The sequence below is a fragment of the Dama dama genome, chromosome 5 (genome assembly GCF_033118175.1).
Source record: "Dama dama isolate Ldn47 chromosome 5, ASM3311817v1, whole genome shotgun sequence".
NCBI lineage: Eukaryota > Metazoa > Chordata > Mammalia > Artiodactyla > Cervidae > Dama > Dama dama.
The window spans coordinates 102,851,687-102,866,085 of NC_083685.1; the positions used below are offsets into that span (position 1 = coordinate 102,851,687).

The 14,399-nt window shown below is 44.1% G+C and overlaps 1 non-coding gene across 1 annotated transcript; it reads left to right on the forward strand.

The window, feature by feature from the left end:
• Positions 1-7,375: 7,375 nt before the first annotated feature.
• On the forward strand, positions 7,376-7,447 carry TRNAW-CCA (transfer RNA tryptophan (anticodon CCA)). Its single transcript has one exon. It is a non-coding gene; the product is annotated as a tRNA-Trp (tRNA).
• The last annotated feature ends 6,952 nt before the right edge of the window (positions 7,448-14,399 follow it).

Here is a 14,399-nt window from a genome sequence, read left to right on the forward strand (position 1 = left end):
CTGTTTTAAACAGTGTTTACTCATATTTATTCATGTATTTGCCTATTCCTGTGTTCTTAGTTTTTCCCTGACTTTCCTCATTCTAACTGGATCATGTTCCCTTTGCCTGGTTATCAGAGCATCCAGTGGCTTATCTCAGCTTTTGTCTTTACCGTATCTTTTTCTTTTTTTTTTTTTGTATATTTACTTTGCATTCATTTAGGTAGGGTGTTTTCATTGGGATAAGGATTCTAGTCTTGCATTTGCTTTTCATTATAGCTAGTTTGGGGGATCTTTTTCATAACCTAAAATAAAATGGCATTCCACTGTCTCTCACTGTGGTCCAGGTCTCTCTTAAAGCTTCCTCTGTCTCCCACCTTTCTTCTCCGTGTGCATCAAACTGTACACCTCCACTGTCTTAATCTGCTAATAAACCCACATTTTGAATTTTTAACTTTAGTTAGATTTTCTTTATTTCTGGAATTTTCATCCTGTCTTTTTATGGATTCTAGGTATCTGCTCAAATTCTCCATTCTTTTTTCATGAATATATTAATAATATTTATTTCAAGTCCTGAACAGTTAACTACAGTAGCTACACTTTGGAACCTACTCCTATGTCTGTTGTTTTTCTTGCCATCTAGTCAGCTGTTATCTTTTTTTTTTTAATGGAGGATATTTGCTTTATATAATTTTTTAATACACCTACTAAATATTAGTACAATATTTCATTTGATGCCAGCTATTGTAAGTATAAAAATTGCAGAGATCCCTGGTTTATCTTCCTCTAGAGAGGATAAGGTTTTATTTTAACAGAGTACTAGTGGATCACGTTAAAGTTGGTCTGTCTCGGTTTTGTCCTTGCTCTAGAGCATGGTTCTCCTAGAGTCTCAGCGCAAGCTCCAAGGCATTTACCAAGCCTGTCTCACTTGGTAGAGCTTGATCTTGAACTGTAATCTCTATCTTCCCTGTACTGTGCCAGCCGCTGAAATCAGCTCATCCATTTAACCTCTCCTAACCTCACTTTCCCGGGTGGCTTCCCCGGTGGCTCAGAGAGTAAAGAATCTGCCTGCAATGCAGGAGAACTGAATTCGATTCCTTGGCTGGGAAGATCCCCTGGAGAAGGAAATGGCAACCGACTCCAGTATTCTTGCCTGGAAAATCCCATGGACAGAGGAGCCTGGCGGGCTACAGTCCATGGGGTCGCAAAAAGTCAGACACAACTGAGCGACTAACACACACACACAGTCTCACCTTTAAAAGGTGCTGCTTTTTACAGGGTTTCTCTTGTTTCACAGCTTGGAAGTCAGCTAAAGGTTTGAGGGGAAATAACTGTAAACCTTTCTCCTCTAGGATATTACCCCTTCGTCTTCCAGCGACACCCCTAAACTCTGACAGTAAGAGCAAAATTTTCTCCCTGGTCTCCATAAACAGAGGAAAAGCCAGGTAAATGTAAGCCCAGCTCCTACATTTCGTTTCTATCCAAGATCTAAGTTGATGTCCATCAGCTTCTGTTTAGTTGCTCAGTGCTGACAACACAAGCTTAAATTTTGAAGCCCTGGTGGCAGAGACGGAAACTCTGTGTATACGCCCATCGTCCCAGGCTGCTCCTTCCCAAGGCTTGTTTACTTTCTGTAACTGCTGACTGTCCAATCTTCCAGCCACAGGCTCCCCAGTGCTAGGTCCCTAATATGGTTACCACCCCACTAGGAGACCAGTCAGACACTTGGTGGCAAGTTAGTGCCACTGGATCCCTTCTGTTATGAAAACAACAGCAATTCATATAACTGAATCAACTCTCTAGCTATTTGCTTTCCTTTCCTGCTTGCAAGGTCTCAGACAAAACTACTCACTATCTTGGGACTCATAGAATGTTTGATTTATCCACATGATAACATCCACATAATAAACAAGGAGCTTTATCCTTCTTTATCCTTTATCTTTTGTCAAACTGTACAGCAGAGGAAGTTAACAGAGTGTGCATAATCTCACAGGATCCACTAATCGTATCACCAGCCACGTCCCCAGAAGCTTCCAGGGTGATGGACACTGGAGCTGGAATGGCCTGTTAAAAGGCATGCCATAAGTGCCAATGTAGGCCACACTTTGTAGAACAGTTAATTCAGGAAACACATTGATAGTCATTGATAGTACCTTTGAGATGTAAACTGCAACTGCTGCCAGGGGACCAGGCAGCAACAAGACTGCTGCAGGGATATCTGATCCTGATCTCTAGGAAAGGGTGGGACTGTTACTGCAGTGGGGGAAGGGAGGCATATGTTTGGCACCCAGGTAATTCCCCATTGTCTTAGAGTAGCTTCTAGTACCAACTTACCCATCTTGGTGGTGAATAACGCACACAGCAGTCATAGCCTGAGGAGCACACGGCAACCAGGGCCCCAAGGATGAATGAAGGAGTCTTGCCACTGGGTAAGCCACCAGGATGAGTGCAGGTGCTGGCTGAGGTTGAGGAGGCAACAGTGAATATAAATTACAACCTTAAGACCAGCAGCAGGAGGAGAGGAGACTGTAGTTCATCCCCCTTCTTCAGGAAAACAGACCCTCCAGAATCCTGGTGTTGCCTCTCCCAAAAGTCACATGAAGTGAATCCAAGTGATGAAACAGTGGGCTGCCCAGTCCCCACTTTCAGAACTGAAGTGTTTATTCTCCACACCCTAGACATGCTGTTGGCAGGCAGTCCTGAGGTTGAGAGTCACCTCACCCAGCAGACCCGTTCCTGGGACAGCCCACATCCAACGACTAGTTGACCCAGGAGTAGAGATATGGCCTTTCCACTTAACGCTGAGGCAGTTGTGAACTTGGAGCTCTTCATGGGGTCACTGAGTCTGCATAACAGCCGTCTCCTCTCTCTACCCAGTCCTGCTTCCTTCTCTTGTGATCCCAAAACCCTCCATGCAAAGATCCACTCAGAATCAGCTGGGGAACCCAACCTGGGGTATTCTTCCTCCTTCCTCTCATATTTCAAAAATCTAGACTCTGCTTCTGGAAAAGAGCAGCTAAAATTGCTGCTGATTCTTCACTGTTACAAACAATTTTAATAACCCTACAGGAAAATATCCTTAACTGTTTTCCATGGGGTCATAAAAATGGAATTTCTAGGACAAAGTGCACATATTAATAAGGCCTTTTGATACACATGCCAAATGCCTTCCAAAAGCCCTGACTCTCACCAGTTACATATGAGGGTGCCTCCTGCCCCCATATCTTTGCCAATACTTGGCAATTGCATCCTTTTTAATAATTGCTATTTTGACACTGCCTTCACCAAGTTGGAGAATTTTTGCATCCCATACAAATTGGAAAAGGAATCTCCGTGTAAAATTCTTTCCATGTAAAATCTCTATACAGTCCATGGAATTCTCCAGGCAAGAATACTGGAGTGGGTAGCCATTCCCTTCTCCAGGGGATCTTTCCAACCCAGGAATTGAACCCAGGGTCTCTGGCATTGCAGGCAGATTCTTTACCAGCTGAGCTACTAGGGAAGCCCATGAAATCTCTAGAAGAAGGAAATGAGCTTTTGAGAACAGCAAAATAACTGAGGAGAGCAGGATCCCAATCTTCAAGAGAAAACTCTCAACTCCTGCCAGCCCCTCTGTACCAGGGATTTCCCTGAAACCACCATGTGAGCAGAGCACCACCCTGTCACTTTAGGTGATATTTTCACCATAGAAAATCCTGACGTTCCACATCCCCAGGCAGTAGATACATCAGGAAAGCCAGGTACATCCAGAAATGTGATAAGAGGATCCGTGCAACAGCAGATTCTAGACTCGAGTCTCCTGAGGAGAAAGCTGTTGTCTCCCTCACAGTGATTTCTCTGTGGGGCCAGTGCTCATGGCTTTCCAAGGCAGACGGGAAGGAAGTTAGTGTAATCGGGCCAGAGCTTCTAAAATTTATATCCACATTGTCCAGAAAAAAAAAATCAACATTCACCATAGGGGAAAATTGGTGAGCAATAATAAACAGAACAGTCAATAGAAACAAATCCAGAAATGATCCAGACCTGGAGTGAACAGTCAAAACTGCTGTGATTCATATGTTTAGAAAGCTAGAAGGAAAGAGGGTTACAACTGATTTTTAAAACATCTGGGATAGAATATTTCAAAACAATTAAAATCTGCCAGAAATCAAGTGGAAATTTTAGAACTGCAGGATAAAATATTTGAAATTCATATTACTAAACAGAAACAGACAGACATTGAGAACAGACTTGTGGTTGCCAAGGGCGAGAGGAGTGGGCGTGTTGGATTGGGAGTCTAGGATTAGCAGATGTAAATTATTATATGGGGCTTCCCTGGTGGCTCAGCAGCAAAGAATCCACCTGTAATGGAGAAGAGACGTGTTCAGTCCCTGGAGAAGGAAATGGCAATCCATTCCAGTACTCCTGTCTCCAGTACTCTTCCATGGACAGAGGAGCCTGGTGGGCTACAGTCCATGGGGTCACAAAAGAGTTGGACACGCCTTGGTGACTAAAAACAAACAAAAACAAATGGATTACTACAACCTTCAATAGTTTTTTAAAAACTGGTAAAGGGGAGAATCTGATTACTCCTGTATTTGAAAAAATCTCCATTTGGTATTTTGGTAGATTTTAACTGTACCAGTCTGGTAGATAAAATTTGATATATCTATGCAATGGAATATTATTAGGCACTAAAAAAGAATGAAGTGATGATACATACGGCAACATGGATGAATCTTGGAAATATTATGAAAAACTATGGGAAAGTGGTTGAATAAGCTATGCTTGCATCCACACCAGAAAGTACTGTGTAGCTATAAGAAAGAAAAGAAAGATCTCAACAAACTGATGTAGAGTGATTTCCTTTTCGCTAAGCTAAAAAAAGCAAAATAATAATTATAGTGTGCTATCCTTTATCTAAGAAAGAAAAGGGTGTAATAGAATAAACATATACCTGCCCATTTGTGCAAAAGAATGCAGGAAGGATCAACCAGAAACTGAAAACATTAGTTACCTACAGCTGTAGTTGGTGAAGAGCTGGAAAGAAGAGGGCAATGAGTCTGGGTAATAGAGATCACAAGAGAGTGACACAGTTTTTAGTATACCCTTTCACACAGCTCTGGCACTTAGAACCATGGTAATATTTTACAAATGCCGAAGTTTAAAGAAAATAATTAAAAGTAATCAGGGAATATGTGCCTGCATGAACCAGAAATGGAATATAAAAGTAACAACCTAACTGTTCTACAGATAAATAATATAACCAGGCATGAAGGACTTGGGGAAGAAAAGAACTAATGTAAATAACTTTGCAAAACAGTATTTTGCCTGTAAAGCTAAAGGCAAAAACAAAAAGCCATACACATATAAGGTAATCCTCTTAGTAAATCTTTTCTTACAGGTGCATAGGTTAGTAATTCTGAAAACATATATGTATGTTTGCATATGTATAATAAGTGCATATGTTATGACTAATGAGAGCTGTGTTTCTCAGTGTCAGAGAAGCTACAAATAAAAGGAGGGTGACAGCCCATTGTAATGAGCACACCTAACAACCAGATCTTGATTTCATAAAACCATACTCCAAAAACATGAACCAAAGCTCCTTGGAGAAATGGTTTTCTGGTTAATTCCTGATGCAGGGAAACTAAAAAATAATCCTGGGACATCTTGTGTCAGAAACTAAAAAAGTGCAGAAACAGGATGCAGATGTCAAAAGGCCACACAAACCAACCAGAAGGACTTGTAGCCAAAGCTGGGAGACTTTCAGAAACATTATTAAAAATGATATTCTATGGATTAAAAGAGTTTCCCTGGTAGCTCAGATGGTAAAGAATCTGCTTGCAATGTAAGAGACCTGGGTTCAATCCCTAGGTTGGGAAGATCCACTGGGGGAATAAATGGCAACCCACTCCAGTATATTTGCCTGGGAAATCCCATGGACAGAGGAGCCTTGGCGGGCCCCAGTCCATGGGTCACCAAGAGTCAAACAGGACTGGGCAACTAATACACATGGATTAAAACTATAAATTTTTAAAATATCTATGAATCTGTATTGATGCAAATAAATAAATGAATATGTAATACCTAAGTAAATGGAAGAGAAGTACCAGTTCTTCTGTTTTTGTTTTCAACTTTTTGGTCCTGAGGGAATCTTAGTTCCCCAACAAGGAATCGAACCAGTGGCCCCTACAATGGAAGTGCAGAGTCTTAACTAACCAGCCACCAGGAAAACCCCAAGAAGTACCACTTCTTTCCCATAGAAGAATTATGTTGATGAACATAGATGGAAAAAGGGAAACAGAAAATGACCATGAGACAAACACCACAGTCATAGTTGTTGCAGTCAAGTCTGGGTGCTAAAATTGGTGCAACTTTGAAGAGAAACAGCTTGCATAGCCTGAAAGCATTTATCCCCGAAATATTTATTAATTACCAAGGGGGAAATAGTAGCATACAGCAGAGGACCACCATGGAAAGCATAACTAACTGATGTAAGTCAGCATTCTCTAGTAACAAGACACACTGACAACAGAAATGTGAAATCTGAGAACGGGGTGGATGAAAAGTGACACACGCCCCAGACAGAACACCACCATCAGTTTTTACTGATGCACATCTGAGTGATAAAACTATGAAGCAAGGAAGACCTTTCCATAGACATCCAGGTCGATTGCTTGTGGGGGAGGAAGGCAGATAAGCTCTTGGGGTGGCTGGCAGGGCTGGGGGGAGCAAGGGTTTGCGATCCTTCTCTTTGTTTTCTGCCAATTTCTGTAACTGCTGTACTTTATAGCAAAGGAGGTTTAACACACACAGGTGGACACTCATGTATGTGGTGGTGGTTTAGTTGCTAAGTCGTGTCCGACTCTTGCAACCCCATGTATCCTGCCAGGTTCCTCTGCCCATGGAATTCTCCAGGCAAGAAGACTGGAGTAGGTTGGAAATCTGGAAAGAAATACATCAAAATGCTTTACAGCGGGTGATGGGATTATTGATTTTAATTGTTACTGCACTCTTATGTAATGTTCAAAAATGACGGGGGATGGGGCGAGGGGTGGACACAGGAGCATCTAATTTTTTGCCAAGTTCCAAAGTCACCTCCTAGCTGTGCCCGCCAATTTCCGGTTTTGTTCCCCTCTTGAACGTTTTTCAGCGGCGGGAACCCGGTACCACACTCACCTCACCCCACCCCTGCACCGGCCGGACTTGGGGTTTTGCAGCTGCTTCCCCGCCTGGGCTTGGGTGGGCCGGGAGGGAGTCCTGGGAGCTCGCACAGCCATGTCCCCCGCCCAATTCTCGGTCTTTTTCTGTTTGACCAGAAGTTCACCGGGAAAGCAAAGGGTTTAGTCCGAGAAGGGACCTGGATGGGCGGGACTGAGGAGCCTTAAAGGATCAAAATTCAGGTACCGTTTGTGACCCCGTGGCGCAATGGTAGCGCGTCTGACTCCAGATCAGAAGGTTGCGTGTTCAAATCACGTCGGGGTCATAGCTTCTCATTTTCCCACCGAGCGAACCTAGGACTTTGGACCGCTTAGGATTGGTTCGTGCTTCTGCGCTCCTATTCCTCTGCAATAGTGTCGTTTTCTTATCTGACAGGGGTGACTTGGAAGACTCCTGGGGGTGTGAACTGAACACTGCAGCCCCTTGTCACCCAAAGAGCTATTTTAAAAAGAGATAAACAGTACAGGCTTCCCTGGTGGCTCAGTTGGTAAAGAGTCTCCCTACAATGCAGAAGACCTGGGCTCAATCCCTGGGTCAGGAAGATCGCCTGGAGAATGAAAGGGCAACCCCCTCCAGTATTCTTGCTGGGAGAACCCATCCCATGGACAGAGGAGCCTGGTGGGCTACAGTCCAAAGGGTCCAAAAGAGTGGGACTGGACTGAGTGGTTAACACGCAAATAGCACAATAGAAGACAGAACAAGAGACTTACTGGGAAACTAAATGTAAATTATTTTTAAACACATGAAAATAACTTCTTTATATGATTAGAGAAATGCAAATTAAAATTCAACAAGTTATTTTTAACCTGTGAGACTAACTAACCTATGATCAAAAAGCTTTTATTAAATTGCATTGCTCACATACTCAAAGCTATGGAGATAAAGGAACATAGCCCAAGACCAGAGGAAATTAAAATAATTATAAAAGACTACTTTTCAGCCAGTTTAGAAAAGTTTCCTAGCATATTTTCCAGTATTGCTTCAGTTCCTTTTGCTCTAGACTTTTCCCAGGAGTGTGTTCACCTTTCCATAGGGTGGATAATTCCCACCACCTGGATGGATAATCATGCTGCTCCATCCTCTGCTTCCGTAATCTCCTCTCAGATTGTCTCCTGTTTTCATATTCTCTCTGCCCTTTGGGCATCTTCTCAGGCATTTCCGCCATCTGGGATTCCATGCTCTGCAATTTCCGAGAGCACTTGATCCTGCTATTGTCATTTCAGTTTCCAAAAGGCATCCCCTGTCTTACTCTCCTCTGTTTTAAACTCAAAGTCAAACCTCATTTTAAAGAGGCCACACCTCGAAGGAAGTCTCCTACTATTTTTCTGGGGAAACAAAAAATCTGAACCTTTCCATCATTTTCATTGTTGTATCTTTCTTCTGTCATGAACTAGTCTCTTTTCCTAGTTCCTCAGAATTTAAAAATAAACAAACAACATGCCTTTCTCTCTTACTCATACTCTGAAATTACTCTTGGCCTTCTCTAAAATCTGTTCAGAGGCATCAGATGGGGCTGTGCTATGCGTGATCTTGCTCTCTGTTCCCTGGGGGTGGAGGGGGGGGGCCAGATCCCTTCTCAAATCCACTGACCAGAGGACAGGCTGGGGCACAGCGCTCATCCCCATCTCCCAGTGCTCAGGAGGCTATCCCCTAGGGTTTTCTTGCAGTGACCTTTTCTCCTCTTCTCTTTGAGGTTCCCCTGCTACTGTGAACCAGTAGAAGCAATACTTAATCCAAGAGATCTCACATTTCAGCATGAGTTTACACTTAAATGTCTTAAGTGGGTCTTGCCTCCTTGGCTAAGGCAGAAAACAACCCCTTTCTATTCACTTAAATCTCCTAAAAGTAACATTTTAACTTAATACCAAACAAACACTCAGAAATCTCTTAAGACTGTTCTTCTTTCAAGAATCTTACATTCAGGGACTTCCCTGGTGGCCCAGTAGCTAAGACTGCACTCCCAGTGCAGAGAACTGGATTCAATCTCTGGTCAGGGAACCAAATCCCACATGCCATAACTTCCACTCCAACTAGGGGTTCATGCTGAAACTAAAGATCCTGCATGCAACTAAGACTTGGTGCAGCCAAGTAAATAAATATTTTTTAAAAGAATTGTATGTTCAAATCTATTTTGTAGATATTCTAGCCTAAGAATTAGTTCTAAGCAAACTTTATCAAAGTTTTAATGGTGTCCTTCAAGTTTCTCATGTGAATTGATAAAATTCTCTTTTTGTATATTCATAAGTCAAACTGTAAAAGGTTGTAATTGTCAGATAATATTTTACCAATACAATCTCATTTTTGTTATAAAAGTGGATTTTAAGTTATCAGTTTTAACTCAGTTCATTTATTACACATGAATAAGCACTTGTTCCTCCAGTTGAGAAAATAAAGCAGCATACATTATTAGAAAAACTGGGGCAAGGGTATTTTTTTGTGGTTAAAGTATCACTTTTTAGAAAGAAAAAGTAGGGATGAAGAGAAAGAAAAAGAAAAATTGTCTTAAAATTAACTTCAAAGGTTTATTCCGCTAGCACCAAGGCATCAAATATTTTAACATTTTTAAAATTTCTAGATATTATTCTGTTCAATTAATCTACTTACACATTCTTGCTTCACACCAAACTAGCTGTACTGCTTCATTTTGAAAGGAAGGTAGCATTTTAAAATGGCATACAGGCTTCCCTGGTGGTTCAGTGGCTAAGACTCATGCTCCCAGTGCAGGGAACCTGGGTTTGATTCCTGGTCAGGGAACTAGGTCCCACCCACATGCTGTAACTAGGAACCAATGCAACCAAATAAATATTTTTAAAATGAATTTTAAAAAATGAAGATGGCACAGCCTTGCCACAAATACAGTATATGATAAAATTTTTCTTTGGCCCGTTGCCTCTCCCACTGAGGATGTTTCCTTATCTTCAGACCTGGGACACATCACCTGGCCAGGGAGATGCTCTCCTGATAGATGCTGAGCTACTGGTGCTGTATGCGTTGTCTCCAAGGAATCAGGACTGGAAGCAAATGGGACTGGCCATTTGTTTCAGAGGGTGTTCTAAACATGTATAAGGTGAGCTGAGATCATAAAGTGACTGTTTCCTATCATTCCTCAAAAAGGTGTTCAGTTTCTAGTTCTCCTTCTCATGGATGACGGAGCAAAGGTGGGTGAAGAGAGTGAGAGACAAATTCACGTAAGAAACACTCCCCCAGGCTGTGATTACAACCATCCTATGTAACAGTCAAGTCTCTGAACATGAATTCAAGTTGAAGCCGCTTCCCTCCTGGTCTTGCTGAAGTTTCTCGGAGCACTTCTGAGTCAAAGCATGGAAGGGAGGATAAACGGGTGCAGGGAACTCTCCACGGTCAGTATCTTCAGCAGCACCCTACTCTCTCCGACTTTGGTGGAATTTTAAGAGACTCCCTCAGGGCTGAGGCTCTATCTCCTGGATTTCACTTAGCCCTGGAGAAAATAGTATTTCAGCTAGTTGCTCTCTACTGGGGAAGCCTTTAGGATGCTCTTTTAGGAGATGTGATCAGCCCTCCAGGCCACCCCTCAGATGGCACCTAAGAGGAGCTTCCCCCAAACTCCCAGCCCCCTATCCCCTACCCCAGGCACACAGAGCATGTCTCGATCATGGGAAGAATTCTTGCATCTTTTGCCCCCAAATTTGTGCTTTAAAAAGCGTGCAGATACCTTTTTACTTTCTGGCCACACCACGCAACAAGTGGCATCTTGGTTCCCTGACCAGCGATCAAACCCACACTCCCTGGAGTGGAAGTGCAGAGTCTAAATTGCTGGACCACCAGGGGAGCAAAAATATATATCAGACCACTGAGTACCCCCCCAAACACCAGGTGACCCATATCAAACTATCCAGGCGGCCTGTTAAAATCACTGTCACTAGGTTTGATCTGTGGGACAAGCCACCCCCCCATCATCTTTCCAAAAGCTTAGAAATCCTTTTCAGTGCTTTCCAGAACTGCTTTGATGCTCTCACTATAGGTGAGGGGTATAAGAGTCTCCCAACAGTTTCTCAGCCACTTTTTTTTCCGGGGGGTCAATTTTGCATGGCGGCCTGCCTCACATCTCACTTTAGGTATCTGATCTCTGCTGTCTTAGATTCTTAGCAGAAATACCCATTTTAACACGGTGTTGCACTTAGGCAATGGAAGGGGTAGACATGGGGAGCACTCTTACCTGCACAGGAGTGGAGTGGCCCCAGGGTCATGCCTGGCACGCTGCTCTGGGGCGGCTCTACCAGGATCTGCCTGCCCTCTGGCCCTGAACCGTCAGCGCGCCAGGCCCAGCTCCCTCCCTGACCTCCCTTGCCATACCCACACTGGTTGAGAGGTGTGTACACCACCCCTTAGGGCACCTCCAGCCCGGTCAAAGGGCGCTGTCCAGACCTCGGTGCTGAAACACCTTGGTTCTCTCTGCTCTTGAAGGAAGTGGAGCCACAGCCTTCAGCATCCTCCCTCCCACCCCCACCCAACCCCCAGGACATGCAGGTTCAATGATCCACAGCGATGCACTGATGCCTCAGCGCTTCCGACCACAGACCACACCAGGTCTTTGAACCCTCAGCTTCTCCTCAGGAGGTCCGATCTTCCCAAAGGAGTCCCACAGAGAGCCAATGGCTTGGCATAAACTCTCAGTCCACTTCCCCGAACAGGGGGAAGACTCGAACTCAGACCTAATGTGCAAGTTGGGATTTGGGGGCTGGCCCTGAGGGAGCTCCTCCCTCTTTCTAGGGACACAACCCTTTCCAACAAATCCTAGAATTCCAAGAAATCCTAAACCCCTCACAGGCACATTCCAGGTGTAAAGACACCTCGCTGTCTAGTCTGGGTGATTCCCAGCTGTGTGTATTTTAACACCCCTTGTCCCCAAACTCAGGGAGATGTGTCCCTAATGAAGGTCATCCTGGAAGCTTTGCAAAATCTGGATGGCTGTGATGTTGGGGACCACGAAGAAGGAGCAGCAGCCAGCTTGGAAAAGAAGGGCTAATGGGAAGCAGAATAAGCAGCTAGAAGCTGGCAGCCAGGACCCAGACTCTACCGCATTCACCAGCTCCACAGCTGGTGGCCACAGGACTCCCAGCCCAGGACTACCGTCTCCTTAAGCAGTTTAAAGGATCGGTGTGGGACCAGGTCGTGGTCAAGGGAACAGGGTTTGACAGGGTATCCCAGGGAGCCTATAATGGGCCCTCTGGAGCCTGGGCAAGGGTCCTGTGTTAGCTGCCTCCGAGTTTCACAAGGGGACCTTGCCGAAATCCAACCATTGCTGGTGAAGCCCCAGTCAGAGGCTCGGCCTGGTGTAAACAGCAGTGCTCCGCAGGCCCCAAGACTGCTGAAACATCTCAAGACAGTTGGTAAGATGGAGTATCTGCTGACAGCAAATGCGTGTAACCGGACCTTTGCACACTGCACCCTACTCTATCCTGCAGACCAGCTCGGATGGGAAGAGGCACTTCAGGAGTCCTAACTGGGGGCAACTGATGCCAGCCTTACTTACAAAGGCTGAGAGGTAATTCAAGTCTTCACTTCATTTATGGGGATGATGGTCAGGACACATGTGGGTAATCAGAGCGGCAAGTCCTTTGTGCAAAAACACCTTGATCTTCATCCGTTGCCAGATGGTAATTTGAAATGTATGATTTTGTGACACTTTAATACAGAACACATTTATAGTACCTTTAACAAAGCTAAAAAATTTTTGTTTTTCCCCCTAGCCTCACCAAGGTGCAATAGACAAGTCATTTAGCAAATTTTTAAAGAGCAATTTTAGTTAAATTCTTGGCTAACATTATCCAGCAATATAATAGCTTTGAATAATCACAATATTTAAATACAATTAACATACAGCAGTAATTCCGTCAACATTTTGTTTCATTTTCCTTGGTTTATAAGAGTCTTATCCTCTTGGTTTCGTTTTTAGGGATCATATGAACATGAGCAGAATATATAGAATCGTATTCAATGTTGTGATTTATCTGATGAAAGCAATAGGAATTCACAGGTGAAGATAGACGAGCGGCTCATTCAGACTCCAGGTAACATTTAGTCTACTCTGCAGAATTCTTCACTCCCAAATGCAGATAATTGTAATGGCCCTTGAAATCTCTGATCACATATTCTTTGATGTATTGTCTTCTTGTGATCACTACTCTTGCCAAGAAACATCCTGGCAACCGGATAAGATTTTGTCTTATTTTACAAAAGGCTCCCTCAAGTTATGAGTACGACGTTCAAACGCCTCAATGAGCGGCTATCGTTGTAAAATAAATCCTGGTACTGTGAGAAGGTAAAGAATGAAACATAGGGACATTCTATTAAACGGAAGCTTCTGCAAGATAAGTCGGGAAGCTCACTCTAAGCCTTTTCCTCCCCCTTGGACTAGGCGCCCCATGCGCGGGCGGAACAGGCCTGCGCGCCAGGACGGTCATGAAGGGCGGGCTCGTGCGCCCTCTTGTGACCACAGGTGGGCAGCGCAGGGAGGCCGGCTGCCTGCCGAATCCAGGGAATTGAATTTTCCGTTTCATCTAAATTACGTAAACTTGGGCAGTTCACAGCACTTGTATATTATTTTTCCTTTGCGAAGAGACCATAGTAGTGTCTCCACTTTCCAACATAGCTTGATTAATTTCTGTATTTCCTCTTTTTTTTGGCCAGTAAAGGTAAAGGCTAACCTCGACCTCCTGATGATCCAGCCTTTATCCCATTGGTCGTGTAGACTGAACACCACCCGTGTCGTGACTGTGAAGACACTGTGTTCAAGTAATTATCCCCATCGCTTTCTGAAGATAAAGCGCTCCCCTCACCTGCTCACCCGCCTTCCACGTTGGCCTTTCTGCTCTTTCTGTAAGCCTGATCTCTGATATTCGGTGAGCCTGGTTCTGTAAGGAACCCCCTACATCAGCCCCAACAGAGCTTTTCAGTGACGCTGGTGCCCCCTCCCAACAGCCCTTTCTGTATCTCCACGGAGGGGCTTCCCCCATCTTCCAAAGAAACGGAGCAGACGTTTTCCACGCCTACATTTTCTGCCTGTTCTGGACTGTCCACTTTGAGCCTTTTAACCGTCTTTTCCACCATTTGCCAAATGATTCTGGCCTCTCTGCTCAGTGTGGAGACATCATTTCTCCAAGCTTTTCTCACCACCACTGTGTTAGCACCACCTCCTGACACCCTTGGCAGAGTGTGTAAACCCTTACCACAGGCGT